This window comes from Lactuca serriola, chromosome 7 (assembly GCF_051521515.1).
Source record: "Lactuca serriola cultivar US96UC23 chromosome 7, Lser_US96UC23_V15, whole genome shotgun sequence".
NCBI classification, from domain to species: domain Eukaryota; kingdom Viridiplantae; phylum Streptophyta; class Magnoliopsida; order Asterales; family Asteraceae; genus Lactuca; species Lactuca serriola.
Genome location: NC_136414.1, coordinates 156,847,364 through 156,855,306, shown reverse-complemented (window position 1 = coordinate 156,855,306; position 7,943 = coordinate 156,847,364). Strand labels below are relative to the sequence as shown.

Sequence of the window (7,943 nt, the reverse complement as noted above, 5' to 3'; positions counted from 1 at the left end):
AATGTTTATCCCTAAAACCCGGGCGTTACAATTCTCTCCCCCTTAGGATGATTCCGTCCCGGAATCATGCATCAGCAAACAGATGTGGATAGCGACTCATCATGTCATCCTCTGTTTCCCAAGTGAGATTCGGCCCATTCGAATGTTTCCATCGGACTAGCACCAAGTCGACCATCTTGCGTCGTAACTTCTTAGTCTTACGGTCAACAATTGCCTCAGGCTCTTCGATCAACCTTTTATTTTCATCCATCCTTAACTCTGAGATTGGAATTATGTCGGGAACATCTCCCGTGAATTTCCTCAAATAACACACATGGAAGGTGTTATGAATACAATTGAGTTCTTCGGGCAATTCCAGCTTGTAAGCTTGGTTCCCTATCTTCTGAAGAACTTTGAACGGTCCAATAAACCTTGGACTCAACTTTCCTCGTTTCCCAAATCGTATAAGTCCCTTCCACGGTGAGACTTTAAGCAAAACGGAATCCCCAGCTTCGAAAGTTATCGGTCGTCTTTTCTTGTCAGCATAGCTCTTCTGACGATCCCGGGCTGCTAACATCCTTTCCCTAATCACCTTCAACATCTCAGCAGTCTCATGGACTATCTCGAGGCCCATAAACTGCTTCTCTCCGGCTTCAGGCCAACAAGACGGCGTACGACACTTCTGCCCATACAAGGCTTGATAAGGAGCCATCTTGATGCTCGAGTGAAAACTATTGTTGTAGGAAAATTCTACCAGAGGTAAGTGCTCGTCCCAATTCCCTTGGAATTCGAGGGTACATGCTCTCAGCATATTTTCCAGCGTCTGAATCGTTCTTTCGCTCTGACCATCAGTTTGCGGATGATAAGCAGTACTCAAACACAACTTTGTACCTAACTCCTCTTGTAGACTCCTCCAAAACCTTGACGTGAAACGACTATCACGATCTGATACAATCGTAAGAGGGACACCGTGAAGTCTTACAATTTCCTTCACGTAAGCATTTGCGAGCTTATCCATAGACCACTTCTCGTTGGCTGCTATGAAGTGTGCACTCTTGGTGAAACGATCCACGACTACCCAAATCATGTCGTGACCGTTCTTCGTCCTGGGCAGTTTAGTCACAAAATCCATGGTGATGTCTTCCCATTTACCCATGGGTACAAGTAAAGGTTCCAAACTCCCATACGGTTTCTGATGTTGTGCCTTAACCCTCGCACATGTTACGCACTCGGCCACATACTTCGCAACATCGAGCTTCATCGTCAGCCACCAGTAGTAGGGTTTTAGGTCCCTATACATTTTAGTGCTATCGGGATGAATCGAGTACATGGTCTTGTGTGCTTCTTCCATCAGAAGATCTCTTATTCCTCCCGTCTTAGGTACCCAAATTCGATCTTGGAATACCTTCAGTCCTCAACTGTTTGTACCAAACACTAACGTTCTTCCCAAATGTTCTTCCTTTCGGTCATTTTTCTCTAAAGCTTCTTCTTGAGCTTTCCTGATACTTTCCACAATCGTCGAGACGACTTCAATTCTTAACGCTCTTGGCCTTTTCCTTTCCAGATTGACTTTCCGACTGAGAGCATCAGCAACAATATTTGCTTTACCTGGGTGGTAAAGTATCTCACAGTCGTAGTCCTTGAGAAGTTCTAGCCAGCGTCGTTGCCTCATGTTCAACTCCTTCTGATTAAAGAGATACTGGAGACTCTTATGATCAGTGAAGAGCTTGCACTTCGTGCCGTAGAGGTAATGCCTCCATATCTTTAAGGCAAAAACTACCGCTGCCAACTCCAGATCATGAGTGGGGTAGTTCTTTTCGTGCTCTTTCAATTGTCGAGATGCGTATGCTATCACCTTTTCTCTTTGGGTTAGAACACAACCCAACCCGACTCCAGAAGCGTCACTATAAACCGCGAAATCTTCGACTCCATTGGGTAGAGAAAGTATCGGTGCTTCACATAACTTCTTCTTTAGCTTCTCGAATGCCTCATCGTGTTTCTCACTCCACGTATACGTAGCTCCTTTATGATTCAAAGCTGTTAATGGAGCAGCTATCGAAGAAAAGCCTTGGATAAATCGTCGATAATATCCGGCTAATCCTAGAAAGCTTCGAATCTCCGTGGGACTCTTTGGACGTTCCCACTTCATTACAGCCTCAATCTTTGCGGGGTCAACCATTATTCCCTCCTGGTTAACAACATGACCCAAGAATTGGACTTCCCGTATCCAAAAGTCGCATTTGGAGAACTTTGCAAAAAGCTTCTCCTTCTTCAACACTTCTAATACTTCCCGTAGATGCTTGCCATGCTCCTCTTGGCTTTTCGAGTAGATGAGAATGTCGTCGATGAACACTATCACGGATTTATCGAGGAATGGTTTACAAACCCTATTCATCAAATCCATGAATGCTGCGGGAGCATTGGTTAGCCCGAATGACATAACCAAGAACTCGTAGTGTCCATATCTCGTTCTGAATGCAGTCTTCTCAATATCCTGCTTTCTCACCTTTAGCTGATGATATCCTGACCTAAGATCGATCTTTGAGAAGTAGCTCGAACCTTGCAGCTGATCGAATAGGTCATCAATCCTCGGCAATGGATACTTGTTCTTCACCGTTGCCTTATTCATCTCTCGGTAGTCTATACACATTCTCATACTTTCGTCCTTCTTCTTCACGAATAACACCGGAGCTCCCCAGGGTGATGAACTAGGTCGAATAAAACAGTTGTCCAACAGCTCCTGAAGTTGCGTCATGAGCTCCTTCATCTCCGTCGGTGCTAATCGGTAAGGTGCCTTTGCTATCAGTGTTGTTCCTGGTAACAAGTCTATACGAAACTCCACTTGCCTATCAGGTGGTAATCCGGGAAGATCTTCGGGAAAGACTTCCGGATAATCACACACAACCGGTATATTCTGCACCTCTTTCTTCTCCTTCTTGGCATCGATTACGAATGCCAAGTATGATGCACATCCTTTGGACAAACATTTCCTGGCTTTCATCAGGGAGATGATTCCAGAATTCACTCTGCGTTTGTCCCCATACACCATAAATGATTCTTTTCCGGGTGGGTTTACCTTTACTATCTTCTTTCAGCATTGAATCTCAGCATCGTTGGCGCTAAGCCAATCCATACCCAAAACGATGTCGAAACCGTTTAACTCTATGGGTAATAGCTCTTCGTGGAATTCGTTTCCGTTTAGGTCAATGATGATGTTCCTAATACGATTACTAACAAGTACGAATTTGCCACTGACAACTTCTACAATGAGGGCATTACCTAGTTTTTCTACAGGCAATGCTAATTTCCCACCAAATTTATGCGACACAAAGGAGTAGTTGGCTCCGGAATCAAATAGTATATTTGCAGGCAAACCATTTACAAGAAAGGTACCTGAAGCGACGTCTGCTGCCTCCTTTGCAGCCTCGAGCGTCATCTGGAAGGCTCTCGCCTTCGGCTTCGGTGGTATGTTGGGTCTTCCTGTCTCCTTCTTCTTCGGGCAGTCCTTCAAAATGTGTCCTTCTTCATTGCACCCATAACAGGCTTTCTGGTTGAGGGTGCATTCATTGGCGTAGTGCCCAGGCTTTCCGCACTTGTAACAAGTGACCCCTCCGTCACACTTCCCAGAGTGCTTCTTCTTGCACTTGTCACACCACTTCGCTTCTGATCCTCCTCCCATCGAACCAGACTTCGAGAATCTACTCTTTTTGTTGGACTTTGAGGATCCACTGAACTTCCGTTTCGCACCAACCTCAGCCCTCTCCAGACCTCTTTCCTTTTGTTGGGTCTCCACGTTCTTAGCTGCTCGAACAGCTGATTTCAGAGTGGTTGCCATCTTGACTGTTGGGCCAAAGTCAGCCGGCAGTCCGTTTGCGAATTTCTCAATTTTGGAAAGTTCGGTTGGCACTAGGTATGGAAACAACTTCATCTTTTCCGTAAATGCAGCAGCATAGTCATCGATGCTCATTCTCCCCTTCTTCAAATTTTGGAACTCATTGTTCAGATCAATCAGGTCTATCTCTGAACAGTACTGCGCCTTCAGTTGTTCCAAGAACTCATCCCATGACATTTTCAGAGCTTCTCCCCGTGGCATTGTATCTGCCAATAGCTTCCACCAGCTCAAGACTCCAGTTTTCAATTGTCTCACAGCGAAGACAGTCTTCTGCTTCTCGCTGCAGTCGCAACTCTCAAACACCATCTCCATCTCGGAGATCCAGTCCATAATCTCAACAGGCTTTGGGCTTCCTGAGAGACTTGGTGGTTTCGCACCCAAAATTTTTTGTACATCCGCCCATCCTTGTTGTTTCTCCCTTCTGGGCCATTCTTTTGCTCACCTTGAGTCCCTACTTGACTCACTTGGCGGCTATAGTTCCCTTCCTCAGATGGCTCGGGAACTGGCTCCGTCGGTTCAACATGTATGGTAGGTTCGTCCCTATTTTCGTGGAGCATTCGTCTCATTTCTTCCCTTTGTTCAGCTAGCATAGCCTGAATCATGGCTTGAACTCCAGCCATGGTGACTGGCTCAGGTGCAACTTCTTCAACAACATGTATTTGCTGAACCACTGGGGGTTGGTTCCTACCTCCATTTGCGTTCACGTTTCCGCTACGGGTCCTTGCCATCTTGATCTATACACCGAATAAGGTGAATTTAGATCTTTATTTAGGATAGACGTTTTAAATCGTCCTTATCACTCCGAAACGTTTACATGCTAGTTCTAATATCGTAGTCGTACGTTTAGAATCCTAAACACATAAGGTTTCTAGATCCGGTCGGCAACAGACCATAGATCCGAATAATTAACAGCATATTATGCACAAAGCATTTAGCACATAAAAGCATTTTAGGCACAATTCCTAAAATAAGCTAGTGCTCACACCTCACAATCATCGCTTAGCATTCTAAGTTTAAGTCTAGAAATCCTACAAATTCCTAGTTCGCTTAAACTAATGCTCTCATACCAACTGTGACATCCCCAAAATCACGGCCAGAAAAGACCAGTTTGTTTATGCTTTGTTTAAAAATCAGAGTTACATTTTAAATGAAAGTGTTGCGGAATTTGTCCCAAAACAAAAATATGATAAAGATTTATCAAAAGCATTTCCATAGAAATGTATTTCATTAAAAGACTTGGGATGTCATGTGCGTACAGATCAAAAGCATAAACAATACAATATAAGCCTTACTACATTATTTCATATCTACAGGCCTATATCCGTAATCCCTCGTCCAAAACATCACACCTATGCTCATGCGCCACTACCTGTAATACATAAAACTGAGTGGGTCAGGCTTGGGAGCCTGGTGAGCACATAGGGTTTTTAACCCACAATAAATAAGTTTATTAATTTCATCGATCAACAATAACCCGATTACCCGTTCCCGTTATCCTCACTTTACGTCCCTAAACACCTATCATAAGGGACCTAGCCTAAGGATCATCATCGGTACGGACACTACTGCTAAGGGGATTCCTCAGCAATAAATGTCCTAAAGGCAACCATGTGGGGGATGGAGTACACCGGTGAACATATCGTTCACAAACACCAACAGGTTGCAAGCCTGCTAGTGTTCCACTGGACTGTCTAGAAGAGTCCGTGGTCGTCATCCATACTCCGCTAGATGACAGAATCAACAACATCAACATCGAGGCCTCTCATCATTTTATCACACATCACCTATTGCATCTACCCATGTTTTACCCCAACATTTTCGTAGATATAAAATACATAGACAGTTTAAATCATTGAAAACATGTATAACGACGTTCATCTAGCATAGATAGCAAGTATTCAGATAATATGCACAAATAGCATGTAATTTATATAAAATACTTCATATCTATGTGTAAGTTGAAAGTAACTATGCACTCACTTGTTAAGGTGATGATTCCAAAATCGGGCAGCGCTTGCTTCTAACGATTCTATTTTCCTTCGACGAAACCTAGCATTATTATCGCTAAATTTTAGTCTAATATTTACCGTGACCAACTATTAGTCTTAGTATTATTATTATTATATAAGCGTTAAACAATATTTTTCAACCACTATGTACAGACAGGGGCCAGACATAAAACACCGGAGGGCAGGACCATTTTGGCATATAGCACTTCTGAAATCCAACAACCCTATGCGGCCCTTTAAACCAGATTCCCCGTACCGCAAGTAGTTAAAAAAAAAAATATTATAACGACACTTATATAAGTTATAATAATAGCTCAAATATTTATTATAAGTTCATAATAACAATACTAATTTTAAATATAAGCTATATTAAAATAAGGTAAGCATAACTTACTTACAAGGGGGTTTTAGCTAGGAGTCGGGCTCTGCAGGGGCAGAACTTCGTCGCTGAATCTTTCTAAGAAAGATTCGTGCAACGCTTCAGCGCTCACCTTACTATACTAAACTACAGAAAGAGAAGTCGAATCACGAGGGACCGAAATGCTCGGGGGATAAGGAGAGAAAGACTCTTGAATCAAGAGAATGGTGCAAGAAATATGAGAGCCCAAGGCTCTTATTTATACTAATTGAATTTTCAAAAACTACCCTCCATAATTACTTAATGACCTTTTAGTTATATAAACAACTTAACACCCCTCTATAATACTATTATAAATGGATTTAATGATATTTGTACTAAACTAATGTCGAAAGAACTCAACATTAGTCTTATAATGACCGCATCGTCGATACCTTTCTAATGATATATACATATGTATATATATGTGTACGTATACATGATTACACTTTATTTTAATACGTAAATATGCTATTATAATTTGTAACTCGTTCATACGAACTCCGTTTTTGACGTTCTTTATATCCACGCGTAGGTGAAGACGTACTCTACAACTTTCGTTTAGACTCCGTCGGCTAATTTTGACTTTATTTTTAAAGTTATATTTTTAACAAGCCGGGACAGGATTGGTCTGTTTAAAATCTCATAACTTCTTCATACGAAGTCAGATTTGGGAGTTCTTTTTATCAATGTTCTTAGTTTAACATATTCTACGACTTTCGTTTAGATCACTAAGGCTAAATCTCGCTCTATTGTAAATTCACTATTCACGCTTCCCGGTATCGTGCCGGTTCTGTCGTGAAACTTCGACGGGTCATAACTTCTTCGTTATAACTCGGATTTCGGCGTTCCTTATATGCACGGAAACCTTGAGACATATTCTACAACTTTATGTAGAGATATCGGGATTATCTCACACTTTAATTTTGACGCTCATTTTTATTCTTTATTAATTATACATTTATAATTAAATAATAAACACATATAATTCACATAATCCACAAATATTTCATCTTTATTACTTCAAAAAGAGTTACAAGAGTTGACCTAGACTATTACATTGACAAAAATGCTTATCCCTAAAACCCGGGCGTTACATACCACATACCATACAATCACATAGCATACATACTGCCGGACAATTCTGGGGCGCCCGTCCTACCCATGTCAAGCCATTCTAGGGTGCTGACCTACCCATGTCAAGTCATTTTGGGGTGCTGACCTACCCATGTCAAGCCATTCTGGGGTGCCGACCTACCCTCCGGTTTGTCTCAACCGAACACGGGGACTATTTCACCCCTACTACTAACACATAATATCATATTATAATCATGCTGTCAGACATATATGGGGTATCCGACCTACCCATTGGTCCTAGCGACCGAATCGGGGACTAGTCCCCCTTCTACCGATACTATCTCCCATAACATAGCAACTAGCAAACTAGCATACTCACATATCTAGCAATCTAGCATACTCACATATCCAACAATAACAGACCAGACAATTATCACAAAGATAATCGTCCCAACTAACAATTACTAGTGGGCCGGCCTTGGTGCCTTAGACCCACTTCTACTGGAAGGTAACTCACCTCGATGTCGTGTAGTGTCTGAACTGCCCTCGGCGTGAAAGTTGGCTCACCTCGACTCCTTAGTCCCTACAT

General features: G+C 42.4%; 1 long non-coding RNA gene across 2 annotated transcripts; it reads right to left on the bottom strand.

Moving 5' to 3' along the window:
• Window positions 1-5,064: 5,064 nt before the first annotated feature.
• Window positions 5,065-6,453, bottom strand: LOC145064858 (uncharacterized). Of its 2 annotated transcripts, none has more exons than XR_013688116.1 (3): window positions 6,275-6,453; window positions 5,852-5,920; window positions 5,065-5,240 (listed from the first exon to the last, which is right to left on the bottom strand). It is a non-coding gene; the product is annotated as an uncharacterized LOC145064858 (long non-coding RNA). The 2 variants fall into 2 exon arrangements; XR_013688115.1 differs by having other exon boundaries at window positions 6,279-6,453.
• Between the last annotated feature and the right edge of the window lie 1,490 nt (window positions 6,454-7,943).